Genomic DNA, 25,312 nt, shown 5'->3' on the forward strand with positions numbered 1-25,312 from the left:
TGAATTTTGAGACAGTGTCTCACTAAATTGCCCAGGCTGACCTTGAACTTGTGATCCTACTGTCTGAGCCTCTGGAGTCACTGGGATTACAAGCATCACCTGAAGTGAAGCATAAATTTTAAATAGCAAATTTCCTGAGTATTTTTATTTGTGTAACTCAGTTTATAAACTGTTCCTTTCAGCAATCTCACATGAGAGCCTAATAACTTATTAGCAACCATGGCAATCTTGACAAATGAGGCAGTTTCATTCTGAATATGTTACTATTTATTTCTAAATGTTTTAGACAGTAGAGATTAAGAGTTTAGACTACCATTGCCATGAACAACACAAAAGGCCACCCAGTCTCCTGAGACAGGAAAAAGAAATTAATTTCTCTGTTTTTTATACTCCACAACACCACTGCAAAGCAGTTTCTAGGTACATAACTATTGATCTACTGCACATAACTATTGATCTACAACCTCTACAGACTTTTGACTCATGTAAGATGCATTATTGGTGTCATTGTTCCTGTACACATTGTCCCCTCATTGCAGCCCCTCAACATGGCTCTGAACTTATGACTCACCTTACCCACTTTTCCCTGATGAGGACTCTGAAGCTCAGAGTACTTTTAAAAAATATTTTTTCTTTCATATTTCCTTGTTTCTGTCTTACAAAACATACTGTTCTGCTACTGTCCCCTGGGAACTTTCATGGTATTTTATAGAATGGATGCTGCCATTATTCACTAATAAATGCAAATTAGATCTATAACTAAATTTGTGATAATTTTGTTCTAGACAGTTCTGAGTTTTCTCATGGTTTGGGCAAGTCATGGTTTCTTTCCAGGCTAAAATTATAACAGACATGCTCTCTGGTGTAGTATAATCCATCCTTAATATTCTATTTTGCTGCCAGCTGGAGGTCACCCAGTCACGTTTAATACTGTCTACAGGTACTTCCCTTGCCACCTCTACAGAGGTAGAGGAAGGTCACCTGGCCATGTAACTTTTAGGCTGTATGTTCTTATTTTCATAACAGAATTTTAAACTGCTCTAATTCTGGTTGATACATAAGACATAGGAATCAATCTCTCAAAGTTTCCACTCCAGGGTTTTAGTGAGCGAAAATGACCTGATTTTCATTAAAAGCCTCATCATGAAAAATGTTTTGTGGACTGCATAAAAGATGTGCACACAAAACCCTTATTACTGAAATCAGAGATTCTAGATATGCTGTTGTTTGCAGACACTTACCCATCCTGTGCCCACAAAGATCTTTTTAATCTATTATAAGACTTTGTCCTTCTGAGTACAGACTCAGCTACAAAACTTCCCAACTCACTTATTCAGCCAGCCAATATGAATGGACAAGACTTGATATGTGAGCAGAACCTGATTTGCCATCCAAGGGAAAGATGAGCTAAATATTACCCTGAATTAAACCAGAATATTGAGGATCTGAGTATTTAGTTAAACTGGAAAGTTTGCATGTTCATAAAATTGATTTAATGATCATGCTGTTAGTTAAGTGAGAAATATGTATCATATGGAGTTACTGTATGTAAATTGTTGTCACAATCACAAAACAAACAGCATGATCATAGTGAGGAATTGAAATGTCCCTCAAGACTAAAAAGCTTAAGAAAAACTGTGTTTCTCAAAAACAAAATCCCAATTGGTTTTTATAAACACTGAAAAACCTTCAAGTAATTGTTATCTGCTCTCTTCCTTTTTATATATATTTTTTAGTTGTACATGGACACAATATCTTTGTTTTATTTATCTTTATGTGGTGCTGAGGATCAAACCCAGTGTGTCACACATGCAAGACAATCACTCTACCACTGAGCTACAAACCCAGTCCATTATTTGCTCTTTTCTACGGCTATTTGGAAGCTTATAGTCAAACCTATTGCCCACCTTCAACTACTCTTCCGGATCCAGCTTTATTTATTCTTCCTCAATGAATTGCCCCTATGATTCTTTCAACTATTTCTTTTATATACTGTTGTTTATATTTGGTAAGCTGCTTCAAATCATTTGTAGAGAAAGTGAATATAACTAATACTATAAAAATGAAGGCAGGCCTGGCACAGTAGCACAGCCCTTTAATCCCAGCCAGCAGGGAGGCTGAGGCAGGTGGATGGTGAGTTCAAAGCCAGCCTCAGCAAAACTGAGGTACTAAGCAGCTCAGTGAGACCCTGTCTTTAAATAAAATAAAAAACTGGGCTGAGGATGTGACTCAATGTTGGAACCAAAAAAAAAAAGAAAAAAAAATCAAGGCACTAACAGGTATACTTGGTCCCATTTCATGTTTGTTAGTTTATTTTTTCAGGCAATAAATGACTGGCATTTGAAACATTTTCTATAAATGGGAGTTCTCAGGGTCAAGGTATACATAAGAAAAATATTTTGTTGAAAACTGCTGTTTACTGTGTGCTACTTTTAGCTCAGCATTGTTAATCCCCTCCCTACTATCTTCACAGCAGAAGTGGAAGGAAGGTGAACAGAGAAAGGAACTCATACTTCATATCTGATCATAAAATGTTGACTGCTGGATGTCAAAATAGGAAACAAGATCTTGACTGCTGCCATATGTTGAATTATATGTAGCCAATCTTACTACCACAGAGGGAAAAACTACAGCCCTCTACACAAGTTAAAAAGGGCATATTTTCAGTGAGGATTTATTGAGAAGTTGTGTAAGGGGTTGTCATAAGTACTTTGAAAGTGGTTTCCTTTGTTTTCTGCCCCCAAATACTGCTACTAGTTCAATCAACTACCAGCACTTACCAGATCCTTTACTACCAATCAATCCCCTTACTACACCATTTTTAACTTTCTCCTTATTTCCTGCCCTATCCAAACCCAAGTTGGGGGAACTTTCGCCTGTAAGCTCCTTGGGATATATCTTATTTGTCTCTGGAATATAATACTGGATGAATCCTCTTGAATGAATGCATGAAAGGTGAATAGAAAATGTCCTTCCTGCAGGAACTTCTTCAGAAATTTCTGGGCAGAAAAAAAAAAAATTAAAGCTGACAGTGACCTCTTGGCTTTTTTCTTGTAGACCCCAGAATAGTAAACAGAGGAAATACAAGAGTAATCTCTGAGAGGACAGCAAGCAGAATTTTAAGTGTGGTGGTGTCTCAACAGGCCCTAAACACCATGAAGGAACAAGGAGCAGAGGGAGTGTGTGCTCATGCCACACACACACACATCTGCCTAGTACTTCAAGGGTGCTGAGGGGTGGAAAGGACACAGTTTCAGATGGCTCCCTAGGCGGGGCTAGAGGACATGAAACCTAGCTGGAAGAAACAGGGTTCTACCACTGGTTTAACAGTTCTGCTTCCTACCTGGTTTCTGTTCATTAAGAGGTGGTATTTAAAATGCCGAGAAAAACGTGAACAAAGTCGATTTTTAGAGGAAGATCAGAGAATCGTGGGCTCATTTCACGCTATAAATGCCACCGGTGTCCAACCCTGGGCAGGACAATTTTCTAAGGAGACCTGCCTTCCTTCTTGTAGCGGGACCTAGTCCTGGCGGGAGAGTTGTCACCACAACCGAACTGAAAGTGGGTGGCCTGGGAAAACAGTGACGAGCGAGGATTAAGGCATGCAAATACACATGCGCGGGATGGGAGTGACTACTGTGAGTCCAAGATTGTGGCGAGTAGCCTGGGAAGACTGCTAGGATTGGCCAGGACGGAGGAGTGTAGCAAGAGGGAAGGGATATGACAGGAAACCGGGGCCCTAGCCTGCTGGTCAACGACGAAGGTAGGGGCCTGGGCACTGAGGAGCACAGGCCCCAATGCCCAGAGGAAGAGCCGAAGCCCGGGCGAATCGCCGCGGCGAGACCTGAACGAGAATATGGCCTGTGGGGGCAAGGGAGGGGCTTCGGGTGGGCAAGATGGACGTGACCGGGTGGTCAGGAGGATGTAAACGGCCTTATGCTCAGTGACGTGGACTGGACGGAGCGTGGGGGCGTGGCCACGGATGGAGGTGGGCTACGGAGTAGCGCGAGGGAGGGTCGGGCACAGGGCCGGAAGGAGGGGCCTGAGTAGGGGCCTGAAGTAGGCGGGACGCACGTATGTGCCCTGAGCTTGGGCAGAGTCCGGCCGTGGCCTTCCTCCTCTTGCACGTAATAAGAACAGTGGCCCCTACGGAAGACAGTGGCGTAGTCGCGGCGAGAGTCCGGTGGTTGGTATAGACGGTACCCACCCGTCTACATTAACAAGGAGAGGAGTCTAGAGCGAAGAGCATAGTGTTCATAGAGGCGGTGGTTGGAAGGACCGGGGCGTGGCTTGGCGAAAGTCGTTTCCGGCGTGAGGGGCGTGGTGAGGTGCGGGAGAGCGTAGCCAAGATGGCGGCGCCCATGAACCTCGGCCTCTTAGAGCGAACGACAAAGTTCCGGTCCTTTAGGGTCGTGTGACACTTCGTAGCGTGACCCACAGTGGGGGCATGGTATGCCACAGAGTACAGGGACCACACGGTGTCTCCACACTCATGATCACCCTCCACGAATGGGCCCGGCGCCTAGGAACATGTTGGTCCAGCGTGTATGTTCAGGTTCTTGGAGGGGCTTCTCTTAAGAAGGGCGGGAGAGCGGCGGCGGGGATAGCTCCCTTTCCGTGTTAGCTCAGTTTCTCCATTGTAAGGATCACCACTCTTTCAGGAAGCCGCTCATTTAAACGTAGAGCAGTTGTCCCAGTGACTGGCAAATAAAGAAATTGCAGTTCCAGAAACCGGGACACGCGGAGTTGGGACTCTCTTGGATCTGCATTATTGAGTTTGTCCCCGACTGTGCCAGGGGCAAAGGACAGACTCACAGCTATCGCCAGTGTAGAGGATCACCAGCACAGTTGTGTCTTGTGGATAAATCTGAGCTTTCTGCAGTCTTCAGTTCCTCCTCCTGCCCCTTTTCTCTCGAGTGGTACCCCAGAGCTGGAGGAGAATAATCTCCAAAATACAAATATTGGTGTCTGGGATTCTCCTTCAGCGTTAAGTGCTGCTGTCTGAGGCTGCTGCTAACTGGTTAGTGTCAATATCATTGTAATTACCCCCCATTCATTTTTGCTGGAAAAGCTTGAGAAATAGGTGTAGTTAATAAAGATGTGTAAATCTTACTTTGGATAGAGTTTGGTGTCAGGCACCAAAAGTCATTGTTCTCTGCTTTTTCTGATTCCTTTACAGGAATTCTGCCGATTTCCACTCTGCTTTTTAAAATCTTGCTATCTATAGTTTGGAGAACAGTCAGGAATCTCTGCTGAGAAAAGCACCCTTATCCATCTCTTAGAGAAGTTATATTGCAGCATATATGGGAAATTCATAGGGCTGGAGTTCACCAAAAGGCCAAAAGCAACAAGGGTACACAGTTCTCTGTGCCAATACACACCTTTATTTTCCCTGAATTCAGGCAGAAGGCTACTGCTGTTTACAGTTCGAATGCAGTGAAGACTGAGTAAATTGTGAGTGAAAATGAATATTAGGGAAATGATGAAGAGAGGGAAGTGCAGTGCATTGCATTGACAACACTAGAACAATTACTTTCAACACACAAATTAAATATAAGAAATGTATTTTGAAACCTTTGGCAACTCCAGATTGAGTTTTGCCCTCAGGGAAGAAGTGGGCAAAAGGAAGAAGTTAAGCTTTCTTCGGTGACAACAAAATCTTTAAGTTAGGTTTGGGGGAATTGCAAAAGATGGCTTCCTTCCAAAATCAGGAGGTGAGAAAATAAAGGGTCAGTTTGATGACAAGGAATTTTTTGATGTAATTGTAACCATTAACCAGTACTTTTTTTTGCATAAGTGTAAATGGTTTAATCAGACAGTTCAGTCTGTGTGGCACTTAATCAATACACAATTTATGAATGGTTTTAAATACTTAGAATATTTTTTCCACATGTTTCTAAATCTGCGAAACAATCAGTGAGGAGTGTGTTAGAAAAATACAAGGCATGCATAAACACTGGTAGCACATGACATGTAGCACATTAAGGCTAGCTCCCATAAGGCTCATCAAGCCAAAGTCAATCACTTTTGAAATAGAGCATTGGATATATAAGTAATTTATTACATTATTTCCACTGTATTTGTATACATTTGACATTACTCCTACAAAGTTGGGAAAAGGCAGAAACGAATTCTATATTCAGATAATTTTTGGCCTATTGCTTTTTAAATCTGCTCAATGAATTCAGGTGATGAACACACTCAAAAACCCAGTTCTTGCTATGCATAGTGGCACACACCTATAATCCCAGCAACCTGGGAGGCAGAGGCAGGAGGATTGCAAGTTGAAGCCAGCCTCAACAACTTATTGAGGCCCTAAGCAATTTTTTGAGACCCTTAGAGACTCTGTCTCAAAATTTAAAAAGTGCTGGGGATGTGGTTCAGTGGCGAAGCAGTTCTGGGTTCAATCTCCAGTAACAAAAAAGTAAAATAAATAAAGGTGCTCTTACCTAGTTTAAGGTATTGCCATGATAATGTATTGAAAGTTTATATACAGTCTATTTTTTAAATCCTAAGCCATACTTGTGTGTGTGTGTGTGTGTGTGTGTGTGTGTGTGTGTGGCAAGCACTCTACCAACTGAGGTATACCCCAGCCCCCTATACTTTTTTTATTGGTACGTTGTAATTACATATAATAGTGGGATTCATTATACCATATTTCTACATGCACATAATAATTTGATCCATTGCATTTCCCAATGCCTTCCCATCCCCTCTCATCTTTGTTCCCCAAATCCACTTGCTCTTCTCCCTTCTTCTAATTTTTTGTGCAGTATAATTATATACATATAGAATTCATTATGATTTGTTTTTGCATTGACAAGCCTGATGCAACTTTTACATGGCTTAAGTAAGGTGAGTTCTATCTCAGCCATTTTGACATTCTCACTCTTAAAACTATGTATGCAAACACACATGCAAAACTCAACAAAAGTGAATAAAGCCATCTAGTTAAATTGAGCCTAATTGTTCCCTTAAAAAAAAATGTAGACGTGAGATCCTAACCATAGGGAATAAATTTAATAATGCTCATTCTTTTTCTTGCGGTAGGGGCCAGGGATTGAACCCAGTGGCACTTAATCAGTGAGCCACGTCCCAAGCCCTTTTTATATTTTATTTTGCAAAAGTGTCTCAATGAGTTACTTAGGGCCTTGCTAAGTTGCTGAGATTGGCTTTGAACTTCCCATACTCCTGCCTCAGCCTCTCCAGCTGCTGGGATTACAGGCATCTGCCATTAAGCCTGGCATTTACTTTACTTTTTTAGATTAACTAAGGCAACTGCAGAGACACAGTGTAAATTAATCCAAGTGAGAGATGGTAAGATCCTAAGTGAAGGCTCTGGCAGTAAAATCAGAAAGTTTTACAATAAATGCAATAGGATTTGGGAGTGGGGTTCTTTTCAAAAAAGCAGAAGGTAAAATTAGTCAGGACCTTGAGGTGTCTAACTGAGATAGTTCAGGATAGTGAAGCCAGAAAGGAAGTTAACAAGTGATGGACAAGGAATAATTTACCAAGGATTAGTGAGTGCATAAAGAAATAGATCTTCTCACAACTTTTTCTGTAATTTAGTTTTAACTGTTACATCCAAAAGAGAATATTTTATGGGATCATCCCTAAAAAAAGAAATGTGTCTTCATGTCTTCAATTCCTGTCTAATTCTTACAGGGAGAATGTATTTCTCTAAAGCATCTTCTCTGCTTTAGATGCAAATGGATTGGGGCTATTAGTATATCATGCCCATCAGGGGGTGGGAACGAACAAATGCTGATCCTTCACTGATACTCATTATATGAATTTTATTTTTTCCCAAAATATCGATTGTTGTTTTTGCCCAAAATTTCCCTGTTTTTATAATCTCATTTTATACCTGATTGTCATGCTTTTCTCATTAGCTTTATTTGGGATTAAGAAATACCATTAAATGTAGTATATTGACTGAGGTTGTTAGTTTATTTGGAAGCAAACTTGTAGGGTCATGTGTTAAACCCACTTTTAACCCTGTGTCATCTGCACTGGGTATGTTGGAGTGAAGTCAAATTTGAAAGCTGCGAAGATGCAGTATTGGAAGAAAATGGCCAAGCCATTTTTAAAACTTTTTTAAAAAACAACCTTCATCAACTTTAAATGAAGAGTTGTAACAGAGTGAACAGATAATGTTGCAATATTGTCATTTACTTCAGGAACACTGGGATCAGTTAATTGGTATTAGAGATAATACATTTTAAATAGCATAAAACTGCTGCGACTACTATACTGGGCATTTGAAATGTGGTTAGTGAGACTGAGGAGATGAAGTTTTAATTTTATTTAATTCATTTACTTTTCAATCTAAGAACTAATATTCAACTCAGTTATTAGAAAAGTTTTAAGAGTTTGCAACCAGTTCCAGTGTGTTTATGCATGTTTTTTAAAATATTTATTTTTTAGTTGTAGTTAGACACAGTAACTTTATTTTATTTATATGTGGTGCTGATGATTGAACCCTGGGCCCAGCATGTGCTAGGCAAGCACTCTACTGCTGAGCAACAACCCCAACCCTGTATGCATGTTTTTAGATATTAATTTTTTGAAATCTAAACACAGATCAAGTATTTTTATAAACATTTTTAAAGTTATAGATGGACACATCTTTCTTTTATTTTTTTATAGGTGCTGAGGATTGAACCCAGTGCCTCACGCATGTGAGGCAAGTGCTCAACCACTGAGCTACAGCCCTAGCCCCAGATCAAGTATTTCTGATAAAAATGTAGCAAATTGAGATGTGGTATATTGTAAGAGATATATAACAGGACAGAGAACATGCAAATTGCCACATTAATAATTGTTCATAGTGATTACATGTTGAAGTGATAATACTTTGAGTATATTTGGTAAAATAAAATACTTTATTCAAATGAATTGCACCCATTTCGTTTTACTTTTTGAACGAGCCTACTAGAAATGTGAAATTACCTATGTGTCTTGCATCATATTTCTTTTTTAAGCACTGGTAGAAAAGGATAAAAGCAAATAACTAAGTAAATAATGGCTAACATGTGCCATGCCTTAAGAGTATATTTTAAACAGAATAAAATGATAAAAGCAAACAACCATGGGAAATGATCACCAAAGAAGCTAATATTTATGAGTGCTGTATGACACCATATTTGCCAAATGCTTAGTGAATCTTCCCAAGAGCTTTCTGTTGACACTAATATTATCTTCATTTTTCAGATGAAAATAGTGAAGCTCCACAAGGTTAAATGCTGTCCTGCCAGGTCACACAGCTAGCTAATGGAGAAGTAAATTGCAGCTTGCCAGACCACACTTGGTTTGGAGGGAAGGAGGACTCTGAGCTCCGCAGGCTTCCCATGAGCTCCCTGCTTTGGTCCTACCCTGGAGGCCTAGTGTTTTAAGGGTACCCAGGGTTTGTTGTAATCAGGCCTGGAAAATGTGCAGAATGGAAATGACCTTCATGAAGGAAGAAGATCCCTCCAGGTAGGAGGCCAGGCACACCATGCAGGGCCACATGGAGGAGCAGCAGGGTCAGTCAGGAAGCACCAGGGCAAGGGCAATATGTGGGCAAGAGCCTTTATTGGGGTCTCTGTGGCAAGGAACAGGCAAGGCAGGGTAACCTGGATTTACTATTTGGCTACTTGAATAATTCCAGCTACTGGGGCCCAGGGCCCTTCCCTAGTTGTCTGATACCTGACTACTTGGAACAGAGAAATAATCACTTCAGTGTAACAACCTGAAAAGGGGATGGTTGGGGCTATGGGCTCTGGAGCTATGTTTGCATGTGAAAGGTGCACTCCCAGTTGTTCTCTCTAGGAATCAGCAACCTTGGGAGAGACAGACCCCTGGTGTCACCAAGGTCCCACAAGTCCAAGCATGAAAGAAGAACTCAAAAACATGGTTATTAGACCCTGGAATGGGCCCTTGAGGCCTTGGGGACCTGCACTAAAAGCCCAACTTTCCCATCTTTCCAGAGCCCCTGTGGCCCAAGGCCTGGTGAGGCAAGGGGAAGACAAACAGAGGTGGGAGCACCTTTCCCTGAAAACTGCAGACACGTCTGCAAGTAGGTTGCTCATCTATTTTGTGTCTAAGCAAATTCAGTGATGCTTGTAGCCTTCTAAATTGCCAGTTTAAGTGTACATTCAGATTATGATTTGATTTGAGATAATAACCAGGTGGTTGATTTCAGTTCACGTTCCATTTCAGTCCTACCATGGGATGCCAATTGTTTTTGATATTTTCACTTTTCTTGTTCGTTAGCTACACAAACATCAAAAAGAGAGGAATTAGTAGATACCTTCATATCAATTAAGCATAAGGTAATATTTTTTTTCTGGCTCACTTGAAATATACTTTATTTTCCAATTTCAGACATTAATAGGCCCTTTGTACCAGGAAGTGTAATTAGGTGACCTGTGTTCAGGTTCTCCTTCAACACTGCCGAGGTAGGGAATTTGACATTTATGATGCTTGTGTTAAGAGCCCCCGGCCCTGGGTCCCACTGCAGGACACAGACGTGACTACATTGATGAGCACTCAGCTTTCTAGTTTTGCTGCCATGCCACTTGGAACTCCAGACTCAGGAACATACTACTTCCCCCTCCTTTGTTCCTGACACCAGCTCCTTGCAAGTCCTTGTGAAAACACCCAGAGGAGCAGTCTTCTTTTCTATAGTCACCTCCACAGGGAAGGAGCAAGAAAAGTCCTATAGAGACTTGATTTGTCTGGCTGTAAAGAACAATGACCCATGTCCCTGTCCAGTCCCCAAGATGAAGTCCTCCACATTCAGATGTTTCTCATGACCAAAGCAGAAAAACTGAGTGGAGGAGACCAAGGAGAAGTAGATGTAGAACCAAAAAATGGACAGTAGCAAGAGATCAGAAGATCTGTTTAAAGCTTGGTACTGATCCCGTGTTAATTTCTTAGTTAGATGTATGCATCATGGATACATAATATACTACTGGGGGAAGAGTATTAACCTCAGCATCACTGATATTTGGGACCAAATCATTCTTTGCTGTGGGAACCATCCTGTGCAGTGCAGGATGTTCAAGAGCATGACAGGCCTCCACTGGATGCCTGTAGAACCTTACCATCCCCTACCCCACCCCCACTGCATACTAACAACCAAAAATGTCTCTGGATCTCCTTTAATATCTACTGAAAACTCACCCCTGGCTGAACACAATTGATATACACTATTCTCTATCATCAACCAACCAGTGAAATCCTTTCTCTCTTGTTGCATGAGAAGAAGGGTCAGGAGTTTGCAGTGTCTGTGAAGAATGTCTCTAATCAACATGGTTTGTTTACCAGTAGAGAGCACATTTAGGGTGGTTCACATACTACTGTATGTAGTTCACCAGGAGAAGGCTATGGTTTGTCAAGGCTCTTTACAAGCCAGAATGACACCCACTGGGTTATATTACAAAAAGGATGTGGAGCTCCATGTGGTGGTGCACACCTGTAATCCCAGTGACTCAAGAAGCTGAGGCAAAAGGCTCACAAGTTCTCAGAAAATTAGAGAGACCCGGTCTCGAAAAATAAAAAGGGCTGGGATGTGGTTCAGTGTTTAAGCACCCCTGGGTTAAATCCTCAGTACCAATCAAAAAGATGTGGAAAATTCTAGAGACATGGGAAAGATAGACTATAAGAAGCCAAGACCCTAAAGCATTAGAGTGTCCACTTTGATGCCATTTACTCTCTTAACAGATATATACCTTTGAAGTCATTCTATCATGAAAACTAGCTTTAGAAAAAAAATGATACCATGGGACTCTCTTTTCTAAATCACATAGGTGGAGATCACTTCTTAAATAAGGAATTGGCCCCAAAGTGACCTCATAAGGAATTGAGAGTGTTAGGGATCTCATTCCCTTGCACCCACTGGCTCATCCCACCCTAAATCCCCTTAGTCCCCTCCACACTCAAAACTTTTGGCACTTCCTCATTAAGCCTATTCAGTGTCTTCACCATTCAGTCTTCCACTTCAAATCTGGACTACATGAATGCCCTAAGTTGAATTTGTTGCCCAATTGCTTGTATTTTTGGCCCCTCCCCCTTCCATTTTGGCATTTGGGAATTCCAAGTTACACACATGCTTTTGAGGGAAATGTTCTCAAAAAATACTGCTTAACAGACTTCCAAATATAAGTACTATAACCAATTAGTGGCCCTTGAACAATTAAAAGTAAATCTTTGAATTGGTGTGAATATACTGTATATACAACCAGAGATATGAAAAATTGTGCTCTATATGAGTAATAAGAATTATATGCATTCCACTGTCATATATAAATAAAAGATAATAAATAAATAAATAAAAGTAAATTCTCTTAGTTGTACATGGACTCCATACCTTTATTTATTTATTTTTATTTGATGTTCAGAATGGAACCTAGTGTGTCAGGCATGTGAGGCAAATACTCCACCAGCTATAACTACAGCCCTGGAGAAATTTTTGTATTTTCTCCCTGGCGATGTCAGAAATGTAGACACAGATGCGAGGACCCTCTGCCCAGGGCTGTGTCTGAGAGCACCAATGGGGAGGAGAGAGGCTTGAGCTTTCCTTGCGCTCCAGATAGCATGGGGCGCCCCGCGTGCCACTCTGCCCCGTGCTGTCCTCGTGTCCATGGGGCAGGAGCCTAGCGGGTGCCAGATCCCCGCAAACGGCACCCCACGTGCTTTGTCTGCCCCAACTGTCACTTGTTTGGTGTCTGGCTGCGACCACACAGGTTGGGAACCGATCCCTACTCAAAGACACTGATCTTGCTCCACCACTCTCATGGGACTCTACCTGAGCAGGTGCCTGCACAGGTACCTGGGCACACGCAAGGCCGCCCTAGCAACACGGCCTTTGAGGCCCAGGAGAATCACCCAGGAGCACCGACCTCTGAGGCCCAGGCCTGCCCCCCGCTCCCAGGACCCTGGCATCTGTAAACCTGCCCTGGGACACCCAGAGCCCCGGGATCGCTCCCAAGCCCTCCACAAGGTTCTGCACAGTGGGGACCACACCAGAGGCAGGAGGGCGGTGGGCACCCCGCCTGGGAGGTACAATCCGCACAGGCTGCCCCTCTGGCTACTCCTGACACCCCAACTTACCAAGGTCCGCCACGAAGGCATGAAGCGCAGACTTCGCCACGCCCCAGACCCAGGTTGGCCCCACAGCCCTTTCAAAGTCCAAACGAATCCCGAGGGTCCAGGGAGCCTCTACAGGTGCCCACCGTCCCAGCCGGCCCCAGACCCCTGTGCCAAGGAGACAGTGCTGAAGTACCTCAGCCAGTGCAACAAAGGGAAAAGGAAGTTTGATGGACCCCTGTGGTTTGAGGAACCTGAGCCCAAGAGGAAGCAGCAGAGCCCACAGCGCAGACCATCTGCCTTCAGGCCCGTCATCAGAAACGGAGTGGAGCTCTCCTTCCTGCCCAGGCCTGGGCCGCTGAAGAGAAGCGTCCGCTCCACGGCATCTGCCTCTGTGAGGAAGAGACCGAGCCATGGCCTGCCCTCCAGCCTTCCTGGGGCCTCCCCTGGCCCCTGCCCCACCGGCCCCAGCTCCCAGGCCAGCCCAGGACATGGTCTCACAGCCCCTGCTGCAGGCCTTGGAGCAGATGCCCCACTGTCCCAGGAGCCTAGGCCTTCCTCCCCTTCCCAGGGGCCACACCAGGAGGGTCCTGCTGAGCCCGAGCACACTCAGCCCGCTCGCCTCCTTGGCTCCTAAGAGTCAGAGCCATGCCACCCTCCTCTGAGACTCAAAGCCACAGTCCCTTTATCCTACAGGCCCCTCTACCTGACAGGAGTCACTGAGCCAACAGCTCACTTCGTACTGCTTCTGCCTGACAGGTCTGCCACCCCCAGACCTCCTCTCCCTACCCTGAGGAGCCCAAACTCTAAAGAGACTACTCAGATCACAACCCTGGACTTTCCCCTGCCAGCCCTCTCCTGCCTTCTCCTGGGAGGAGGCTCACCAGGAAGGTGGCCTTCTCCCCATGGGCTCAGTTAGCTTAGTTAAGTGTTTGTGTTTATTTTATATAGTAGTAATAACAAGAGTTTTGTTTTACTAGAGATTGTCATATGCTTTCTTTCAAAATTAAGTGTTTGTTGGAATTTTATACAGTAGTAATAATAGTTTTGTTTTACTAGTGATTATCATATGCTTTCTTTCAAAGTGTTTGTTGGTATTTTATATAGTAGTAATAATAATAGTTTTGTTTTATTAGTGACTGTCATATGCTTTCTTTGAAAGTTAAGTGTTTGTTGGTATTTTATATAGTAGTAATAATAGTTTTGTTTTACTAGACATTATCATATGCTCTCTTTCAAAGTTAAGTGTTTGTTGGTATTTTATATAATAGTAATAATAATAGTTTTGTTTTATTAGTGATTATCATATGTTTTCTTTCAAAGTTAAGTGTTTGTTGGTATTTTATATAGTAGAAATAATAATAGTTTGTTTTATTAGTGATTGTCATATGCTTTCTTTGAAAGTTAAGTGTTTGTTGGTATTTTATACAGTAGTAATAACAGTTTTGTTTTACTAGAGATTATCATATGCTTTCTTTCAAAGTTAAGTGTTTGTTGGTATTATATATAGTAGTAATAATAGTAGGTTTGTTCTACTAAAATAAAATGGTTTTGTTTTGTGTTTGGGACTGGGCCTGTCCTATGCATTTTGGAGGGTTTGATCAGTATCCTTGGCCTCTGACACATAGGTGCCAGTAGCACACCTACAGCTGTGGCTACCTACAGTGTGTCCAGGTAATTTCCAAAGAACCAAATCGCCCTTCGTGGAAGCCTCCAATCCAGAGCTAAATTAAAAAAAAAAAAAGAAAAGGTTAAGTCTCAATAACATGCTTCCAAATGAAAAAGCTTAGTATATATATCATAATGTCATTTACACACATGTTACATAATTATTATTCAATGTAATCATGATGTAATTTAATTCATATTCATGCATATATCTCTACTTTTATATAGTATAGGTATATCAATTAAATATGAATTAAATTAATTACACTTACTAAAATATTTTAATATATCATTAATAAATATAGTGTAGTATTAAATTTAATACAATTAATATTATTCCATTATATGAATTATATAAAAAGAAATACAAAATTGTATTTCTGACATAATAAAGAAGGTCAGAAACTAGGCACAGGGTCATATGTCACCGATGCTGTTCTCTCCATCTAAAGTCTCTTGATACATTGTTCAAACATGAATTTCAGGTTGTTTCCATTGGAGGGCCAGGGAATACAGCTATGAACACAGCAAAGTGCCTTTGCCTGTGGAGCTTGCTTTCTAAGGGTATAGAGGCAGAAGATAAACAAGTAAATACATAAAAACACTTTGGGGTGGGGATAGAAGAGGTGGTGAGCACTCTAGAAACAGTGGGGCTGGAGTAAAACCACAAATCAAGGTTTTTGCTTGAAATTTTCCACTCATTCATCTATGAGGTTAATAGGGCACTACATGTAAATGACATATAAGTAGGGGCTTGGACTCTGATTGCATTAACTGAGATGCTTTTGGCATTTGGGGTGGGATGTCCCCTCTTCGGTGGGACTGTCCTGAGCCTTGGGCTACATTATTTATCTCCACTCTCACCTCTAATTCCTCAGCACTCTCCAGTCATGGATGTAGGTCCAACCCCTGACACCCACTCTACCCTGTCCCAGTGACTGCACACACGCAATTTCCTGGATGGAATCAATACCATCCATACCCAGGTAAAGACTTTATATTACTTCCTTCTCGTTATTTTACATTTAGATGTTTTATTCTTTTTTTAATTTTTTTTTAGTTTTAGATGGACACAATAACTTTATTTTTAAATTTTTACGTGGTGCTGAGGATTGAACCCAGGCCCTCACACATGTTAGGGAAGCCTCCACCACTGAGCTACAGCCCCAGCCCAGAAGTTTTATTCATTAGATAGCTTTAGAGTTTACCAAACAGTGACTTATTTGAAATGCTGTCCTGATTTATGATGTAGGTTTTTGTAGACATTAATCCCAAGGCTCCTTTCCACAAAACTTCTATTTCAGCTGTCTGTTAAGATCATCCAGTGGTATTAAACTCTAATAGTACAGTAACACGTATCCACAAATTCCTTGGCATTTGTCCCTTCCAGGGTGAGGCCCAATTCCTCTTCCCTGAGTGAGAGGCCTAGAGATTCCCTTCTAACTGATACAGGTTTGGGAAGGGAAACTTGCAGATGCCACCTAGTCCAAGGGATGAAGGTGAACATAAAGCGAGGTCCTGTGGACATAATTTACCTGACACTGTATGCTCTCTCATTTCCTTCTTCAAAATCCCAATGTCTTGGCTAAATGATGAGGAAACAGCAGCCAATATCCAATTGAGAACTTTTACATAATACCTGAACAGCCCTCTTTAGAAGCATCAAGGTCATGAGAAACAAGGAAAGACTAAGACATTGTCACAGAGAGGGGGAGGAAAATAAATCCCAAGATGAAAGAGGACATTAACAGAAAATCTGGGGAAATACAAATAAAGTACTGAATTTACTTAATATTAATCTGGCAATAATTTCTTTAATTTTGATGACTATGCTCTGGTTAGGTGAGATAAGAGCCTTAGGGGGAGCTGAGTGAGGGGTAAAAGAGAAGGCTTTTCTACACAGATATGACTGACCCTTGGAGGTAACTTATTGCTTTGGGGACTGCCCAGAGCTTGTGGGAAGTTTAGCAGCCTTCCTGGCCTCAACTAACTACGTGTCAGCAGCACTTCTCTTTCACAGTACCCTGCCCAACCAGCCATTACTGAAAGCTAGCAATGTTTCCATGTAGTTCCAAAGTCCTGGGGCAGCACTGAGACACACAACCACCCCAGGAATGAGAACCCTTGTTACCCAGGAACTCTGTATGTCTGCAACTCTTTTTTTAATCTAAAATTATTTCAGGGGCTGAAGATGTGCCTCAGTGGTAGATCATGTGCATAGCAAGTGCAAGGTCCTGGGTGCCATCCCCAGCACCACCAAAACATTCTTTTAATCATTTCAAATTGAAACGTGTGTGTGTGTGTGTGTGTGTGCAGGTGCACACATGCAACTGTGCAAGTAGATATACAAATGTATTTTAACAAGAGCTAAGCAATTATTCATAAAGTTGCCTGGACATTGTAAAGTGAACTACAGTTATGACAGAAGCTATGAATAAGTAACAATTTCTAATTAGCATCATTGAAAATGATATAACAGATAGAAATATGCTTTGAGATAAGCAAGATGTATTCAATACCAAGATATAAACACCCTGACCTTATAAGAAAGGTCAAAATAATTAGCCTAAATTTTCAAATACAGGCAAGAGTGAGCTACATCTATGACCCCTGCAGGCCATATCCACTCTCCCACAATATGAAGGTGCAAGAAGAGGAAGAAATGGCTGAGCAGGGACTGTTTTCTTGTATCCTCTGTACCTGCAGTCTTTTCATCCTACAGGACCCTCTACCCCTACAGGAGTCACTGAGCCAACAGCTCACTTCGCATTCCTTCTGCCAGACAGGTCGGGCACCCCCAGACTTTCTCTCTCTACCCTGAGGAGCACACATTCTAAGGGTAGACTGTTCAGATCACAACCCTGGACTTTCCCTTGCCAGTCCTCTCCTGCCTTCTCCCTGGAAAGATGCTCACCAGAAAGGCTGCCTTCTCCCCATGGTCCCAGCTTGCTTAGTTAAATACTTATTCTTAGTTTATACAGTAGTAATAATAATAGTTTTGTTTCACTAGACTCCACAGCATGGTTTCTCCAACTTGGTACTCTTGACATTTTAGGCTATACCATTTTTGGTGGTTGGGGCTGTCCTGTGCATTGGAGGGTTTGAGCAGCATCCCTGGCCTCTGACAAACAGGTGCCAATAGCACACAAACAGCTGTGCCAATCAACAGCATCTCCAAGCAGTGCCAAATAATTATGAGGGTTAAGGACAGAGAGGTTGAAAAATAACAGTAATAATAATAATTATCCCAGTGGTGGAGAACCACTGAGCATCACTGTCCTTTACTGACAAGAAACAGTCGATCTTGTTTTCTGAAAAAGTGTGATTCTATAATATGTATCAGAGATACAGAGATGAACAAAACAAAGTGGTGCATGCTGGACAAAAAATTATTCCACCTTTGGAGGATTTTGAGTGGGAACCAATATCTTCATCAATGTTTTGTAGAATACTTGGGCTACGAATAATTCCTGATATTTAGCCTTACATTTGCAGGAAATGAAAAATTGTTTTTGATAATGAACTACTTTAAATTTTTCAAACTGGTTAAAATTTAAAAGTCAAATGATACCAAGTTCTGGTACAGATTCATGGAATTGGAATCTCAGGGGGTGCCGTGGGAGCCATTGGTTCCTGCCCCTCTGGAGTGGCATTTGGAAGTGTCTTCTAGAGTAGAGAGTATAGCTACCAGAAACTCTTGCAGACACTAATGAGAATGTTCTCTGCAGCACTTTTCATCATGGCAAAGAATCAGAATGACTAAATAGCCATCAATAGGGGGATGGATAATGTAAATATGGTATATGGTATCCAGGGAACATTATTCCACAGATCACAGGAAGAAGTAGACCAAAGTTTCTCAAGCTCAGCACAATTAGGCCAGATAATTCTAAGTTGTGGGGATGACCTGTGCACTGTGGGATGTTCAGCAACAAATTCAGCCTCTACTCGCTAGAAATCAGTAGTACTATTGCCAGTTATGACAATCAAAAATACTTGTCTGTGTTGATCTTTCCATCTACATATTATAACATGAGTTTCATGGTATTCCCTATTGGAGAGAGAATACAGCTATAAACAAAGCCCCTTTTCCTGTGCACCTTGCTTTCTAAGGGAGGAGAACCAGAAGACCAACCAGTAAACACATGCATTCACTTAGGGGAAGCACAAGAGCTAAAAAGGAAAATTAAGCAGTAGAAGGATACAGACAATTCCATCAATGCACCTCTGACCCCAAATACTCTCCTCTGTCCCCATAACTATACCATCCCACACCATGAATTCAAGTTATTTAAATTTATTCAGTGTTCCCATTGGGTGGCAACTCATAGATTATTATAGTACCTCAGCAAACACAATGAAAAGTTTTATCTATTTAGTCATAAAGATTTCTAAAAGATTTAAATTGTTGCTGAAAACATTAAACCCTCCAGTTTCAAATGAGATAGTAATTGTTATGTACAAAAAGTTCCGGGACTAAAACTCTAAAAATCAAGCTTTCATTTTGAAATTTACTACTTAATGATTTCTAGATTTGAGACAAGTTATTTCATTATACATGAAGTATAAGAAGGGCTTAATCTCTTAGTGTGCCAGTGGGGGTGTGCTATTAGAATTTTAGTTGTGAAACTCCTTGTTATGTGGAATTGTCCCAAGTCTTGCATCATGCTGGTCGTTTCTCACCCTGACCATGTAAAAACCACAGTACTCTCCATCCATAGATATAATCCCCAACATACCCCATGTCCATATGCTCCATGTATAGAATCACTACCATACCCAAGTAAAAAACACTTCTTGTTTTTAATTCTTTTTTAAAAATTTATTTATTCCATTTTGTTATACATGACAGCAGAATGTATTACAATTCATATTACACATATAGAACACAAATTTTAATATCTCTGGCTATATATAAAGTATATTCACACAATTTGTGTGTTCATACATGTACTTAGGGTAATGATGTCCATCTCATTCCACCATCTTTCCTACCCCCATACCCCTCCCTCCCCTTTACCCTATCTAAAGTTCCTCCATTCCTCCCTGCTCCTCCCCACCATCCCCATTATGGATCAGCATCCTAATATCACAGAAAACATTCAGCATTTGGTTTTGGCTTACTTCACTTAATATTCTTCTACTCCATCCATTTACCTGCAAATGCCATGATTTTATTCGCTTTTATTGCTGAATAATATTCCATTGTGTATTTATACCACAGTTTCTTTATCCATTCATCTACTGAAGGGCATTTTGGTTGGTTCCACAATTTAGCTATAGTGAACTATGCTGCTATAAATATTGATAGGCTGCATCCCTGGAGTGTGCTGTTTTTAAGTCCTTTGGGTATAAACCAAGGAGTGGGATAGCTGAGTCTTAACTTCAAAAGTTTCAAGGTCATGAAAAGCAAAGGAAAACAGAAATTGTCACAAAGCGGATCAGAATCAGGAGAAGAAGATTTTGTAATTTTTTTAAAAAAAGGACTTAGAAAAATGGAGAAATACTAATAGTGTCCATAGTTGAGTAATAATACTGAAACAATATTACTTTCTCTTTTGATCAATCTACCATGGTCATTTAAAATACTATTAGGGAAACAGGGTGAGGTCCAGAGAAGGGTTTCTCAACCCCAAAACTATTAACAATGTGGCTTGGACACTTCCTGGATATCAGGGACTGTATAGTACAAAGCAATATATACGCTAAATACATATTCAATTGTGAAAACCAATAATATCTCCAGACATTTCCAAATATCTTTGGGAGCAGTGGTGGGTGGGGGACAAAATTTCCCAAAACAGAGAACACAGGCTTGTCTGTACAATCTTTGTGACCTTTTAGAAAATCTAAAAGTTTCCAAATTAAATACACATGGACATGCACAAACACAAATATTAGCAATAAGCAGTTATTTAAAAGTTGCCTGGGTCGAAGGAAATTGTTTACAAGAAAAACTTGGCCATGCTTTAATAAAAAAGTTCTTGCTAGCTTAATAGATCACTTACATACGTAGAAAATAACAAAGAGCTTTATTCAAATGCAAGATATTGACACCCATCAGAATAAGGATGGCCTTAATAACGATCTAGTTTTTTTTAAAAACTTAGATCTGCAATATACTCGAATGTATGAAATATCTATTAAAATGCATCCTGCTGTCCTAACATCTTAAGAAACAGCATACCTATCCTTCTCCATGATTGACATTAGGAAAATTGGTTGCTATGGTTTAAATATGTTCTGTCCAGTCTAAAACTCACACTGAAGTTTAATCCCCACTTCAAGATATTAAGAGGATGGACTCTTAACCCAACGATGGTGTTTACAGGTGGGCATTTGGGAGGTGGTTAAGATTATATAAATCATCAGGGTGGAGCCCCCGTCATTGAATACTGATGCCTCTATAAGGACAGGTAGAGAGACCAGAGGCAACACACACACACACACACACAAACAAATGAACAATCTCCATCTCCCTTAGGACAATGCCAGCAAGAAGGCTATCACCAGACATGGGTCCCTGACCTTACACCTTCAGAAATATTAGCCAAAATAAACGGCTTTTCTTTAAAAAAGTAGCCTGCCTTGGGTATTTCATTATAGTAACACAAAACAGACTAATACAAAGTGTATAGTTTTAGCCATTTGAAATCTTCTTGAACAGAAGGATACTAAGTATCCTCCCAATAAAATTGTTCTGTCCAAAGGTATGATTCTTCTAATGTCTTAATAAATAGAAAAGTAACCCAGTGATCGAAAAATGTCAACCACAGAAATAAAGTCGAAGAGATGTATTTGTATTTTGGTTAAACATAAGCAGTTGAACTAGGAATTAATAAGCCTATCTCCTAAAGTTGCAAGGTTGTGGGAAAGGGGCCAGGGAAAGCACGGCTCTGAAGACAGAAAGCAAAGGTTCTGTATGAAAATGGAGACACCTTTATCAGCTGGGGCTTCCAACTTGCTGGGATGATACTTTGCAAAACAAACTGATGTCTTGGCTCCCCCAGGATAAGAAATTGAGACACACCAAGAGGGGAAACCCAGCATACAGAGCTACTTCTACTATGGCCATTGAATGCCATATCAACCATGGACACATTCTCCCAGGGTACTAAGGAAAAATAAGAAGAAATGAGTGGGTGGGGTACTGTTTTCTTGTGTCTCCTCTACACAGGCCCTGGTTTAAGAACACAACATAAATAAAGCATGCTTCGTTCACTCACCATATTTACTAAGAGCTAACCTGATTAGCCAACATAGAGAGAGTGAACCTTCCCATAGTTTCAGGTACAAGAGTTGAGAGATGCATACACCCTTGAATACCAAGGCCAATGTCTTGAGCCCACCAGAACATTAAGAAACAAGGTGAAAGCCAGTAACTCCCAAGATGCCAGAATCTGCTCATAACTCCATGCCTTATCTGAGAATGAACCCAGGATGTGTGGAAGGCAAAGGGCTTCTAGATTTCATGTGGCTTGAAAAGTCTTTGTCAGGAGGTTAGAATCTCTGCCCTGCTTTGAACTTCACAGTGTCTAAGCAAAGAAAACCCTTTTAAATTCTATGAGCTAGAAGATAGCCAAGGAGATTCTCAAATAAATAGTTTGTTGACCTGAAACGAAACAGAATTATCTGGGTCCTGGAACATGAGGACAAAGTCCAAGTGTATCCTGTGCTGTGAGCTCCTCTACTCCTGAAGGGTGGGCCATGTGGAACTTAGTGGTTATAAAATGAATGGATGGATGAAATAAGGATAACATCTAATTATTTCTGGAAATTTACCTGTAAGACCTTGAGAAAGGGCTGGGGTTGTGGGTCAGTGGCAGAGTGCTTGCCCAGCACGTGTGACACACTGAATTGGAGGCTAGGCACCAAATTAAAATAAATAAACAAAATAAAGTTATTGTATCCATCTACAAACTATAATATATATATATATATATATATATATATATATATATATATATATAAACTTGTGAAAAAATATGTTGAACAGGGGCTGTAGTAATAAAGGGAGGAAATGAAGGCAAAAGTCCCCTACCCAGACTCAAAAATTCAGACACAATGTAACACAAAACATCAGTGAAAGAAGCATCCTGGATATACTATGGATGTGGTGATCCAAAAGGAAGTGTAAATGTGGGACAGGAATGGTGCTAAAAAGGAAGTTACATGAAGAACAATGGTAGAGAGTTCAGTAGTTAATTTATTAAGGAGTAAAATGATATCAGTTCCTTCCCATTATAGATTATGTTCATCTTGTGTGATTTCTCCATGGTCTTTCTTCCAAATGTGAGTACAATGAATGTCCTTCAAGATTTGTACAGAAAGAAAAACCAATCAACCAACAAATACATCTTGAATTAAACACCTTTTCTTTTTTTGTACTTGTAGATGGACAAAATGCCTTTATTTATTTTCATGCGGTGCTGAGGATCAAATCCAGTGCCTCATACATGTTATGCAAGTGCTCTGCCACTGACCTACAGCCCCAGGCCAAATTAAACACTTTTAAAAGTGTGTTTTGGGACTAGGGAGGTGACTTTGTTATAGAGCACCCACGTAGACTGCACAAAGATCTGGGTTCAATCTCCACCAAAAACATAAAATGAAAAGTATGTTTTCATGTATTAAATAAACTGAAATGCCACTAGCACCACTGAATACATATCCTACATTTTCAAGTTTTTAAATAGAGAGTTTGATGGAATTGAGTTCACTAATATAATCATTTTGATCAACAGTTTTTAATTAATTTATTTTTATATTTTTATTTTATATATTTATTTTTATTGGTAGTGAGGGTCGAACCCAGTGCCTCCCATAGACAAGGCAAATGCTCTACCACTGAGCTACCTCAGGCCCTGACCAATGGTTTTTTGGTTTTTTGTTTGTTTGTTTGTTTTGTTTTTACCAATACATTATACTAACACATACACAAGTAGTTCCTTTAACTAAGTTCCTAAAAAGAAAAAAAAAAAATGCTTCCTCCCTCCCCTGAAGTGGGAGAAGCCCTGGTCTGAAGCAATTCTTTAAGAATTGGCTCTAATGCCATTTCTCATCAATGGGGCCAGACAAGGCCAATGGTATCCAAGGGGTGGTAAGAATCAGGTTCTTGTTTCTGGAAATCAGAAGGACTAAATGGGAACTGGGCTGCTGTTTTACAAGCACAAAATCATTAATCCCCTTACCTTACTGTGGATACAAGAACATGTTGTTCCTTTTCAGATCACAAGACTTATCCTTGAATAATTAAGCAGAGGAAGAAATCCATTACATACCCTAAACCATTTAACTCAGAGAGAGAAAGCATGCCTGAGTTACACTTCTACCTCTATTGCTAAAAGTGATAAATTACCTAAATATCAAATTTTGCATAAACTAGAGAAATAAATTTCCCTGTTTACCTGGAAAATAGACTACAAACTTTAAATGTAGACCATAGCTTTCTTGGAAACTCCTTAGAACATTAAAAAATTCCCGTGAAACTGCTTTAGTAAATCTGGCCTAAATCATGTCATAAATGGTGGAAAAAAAAAACTGGTTGCCATCCTCAATCTAACTCCCAAGGAAAACTCAACCTAATCTAATGAAACATAGACATTACTCTTAAACTCATTTTTTCATCCATCTTCCATTCTGGTTTTCTAAGAAATCCCAGCAAATATCAAGAAACCCATTTGTTAAGAACTGTAAATAATAATGGTTGAAGAAATTGATTGGTTTCTTTCTTTCTTTCTTTTTTTTTAGTTGCAGTTGGATACAATACCTTTATTTTATTTATTTTTTTAATGTGGTGCTAAGGATGGAACCAAGGGCCTCGCATGTGCTAGTTGAGTGCTCTACAGCTGAGCCACAACCCCTGGTTTCTTTCATATTTAATCTATCTTCCTATCTCTACCACTGCCAGTTTCATGGGCACAGGCTGGGGCAGAACAGGAATTGGTATACGCATGCTTTTATGCTCATGCCCAGCACACAGCAGGACTTCAGTGTAGGTTACTCAATTCCACAGATCTGACTTCCTAGATGGCAATGAAGGAAGAAATAGATGTTTCTCACACCACTGCCTTTGGCCCCTCTGTCAGTGCTTTCTTTCTCACCAGATGGCATCTGCAGCAGATGGTGTAGCCTTCCTGTCACTTCAGGCTCCTAATTAAAACTGGAACCTGCAGGTGCTCTCCTTCCAGCAGGTCTGGCCCAAACAGGGGCACTGAGTGTGGGCCCAGCCCTTCACCCTCTGGGCTTTGCTTCTGCCCTACACTCACTCCCCACCCCCAGCTTCATCTTGGGTCATTTAGAAGTGGGGGCAAGAGAGGTGGGATCAGACAAGACAAGCAAAGAAAGGCAAAATGCATTCTCACTGGCCAGGACCCTCTGTGGCTCCCTCTTGCTGTTGGTGGTCCTTGGTCGTGGTAGGCATCCACAAGCTCTCTGTTTAGAGTGCTCCTATGGGGTCTTTGGGGAGCCCTCTGATATCTTCTGCACTGATGGTGTCCCAGAAAAAGGTGCTGCACTCTGACTTCTTCCAGTCCCCCTTCCCAACCATGACTTGGCCTCCAATGGTGCACCT

At 40.9% G+C, this 25,312-nt stretch overlaps 1 long non-coding RNA gene across 1 annotated transcript; it reads left to right on the forward strand.

Annotated features, from left to right (window-relative positions):
• The first annotated feature begins 4,003 nt into the window (after positions 1 to 4,003).
• LOC139703299 (uncharacterized) lies at positions 4,004 to 8,898 on the forward strand. The gene is made up of 2 exons (XR_011705700.1): positions 4,004 to 4,545; positions 4,662 to 8,898. It is a non-coding gene; the product is annotated as an uncharacterized lncRNA (long non-coding RNA).
• Positions 8,899 to 25,312: the final 16,414 nt, after the last annotated feature.

Source organism: Marmota flaviventris, chromosome X, assembly GCF_047511675.1.
Source record: "Marmota flaviventris isolate mMarFla1 chromosome X, mMarFla1.hap1, whole genome shotgun sequence".
NCBI lineage: Eukaryota > Metazoa > Chordata > Mammalia > Rodentia > Sciuridae > Marmota > Marmota flaviventris.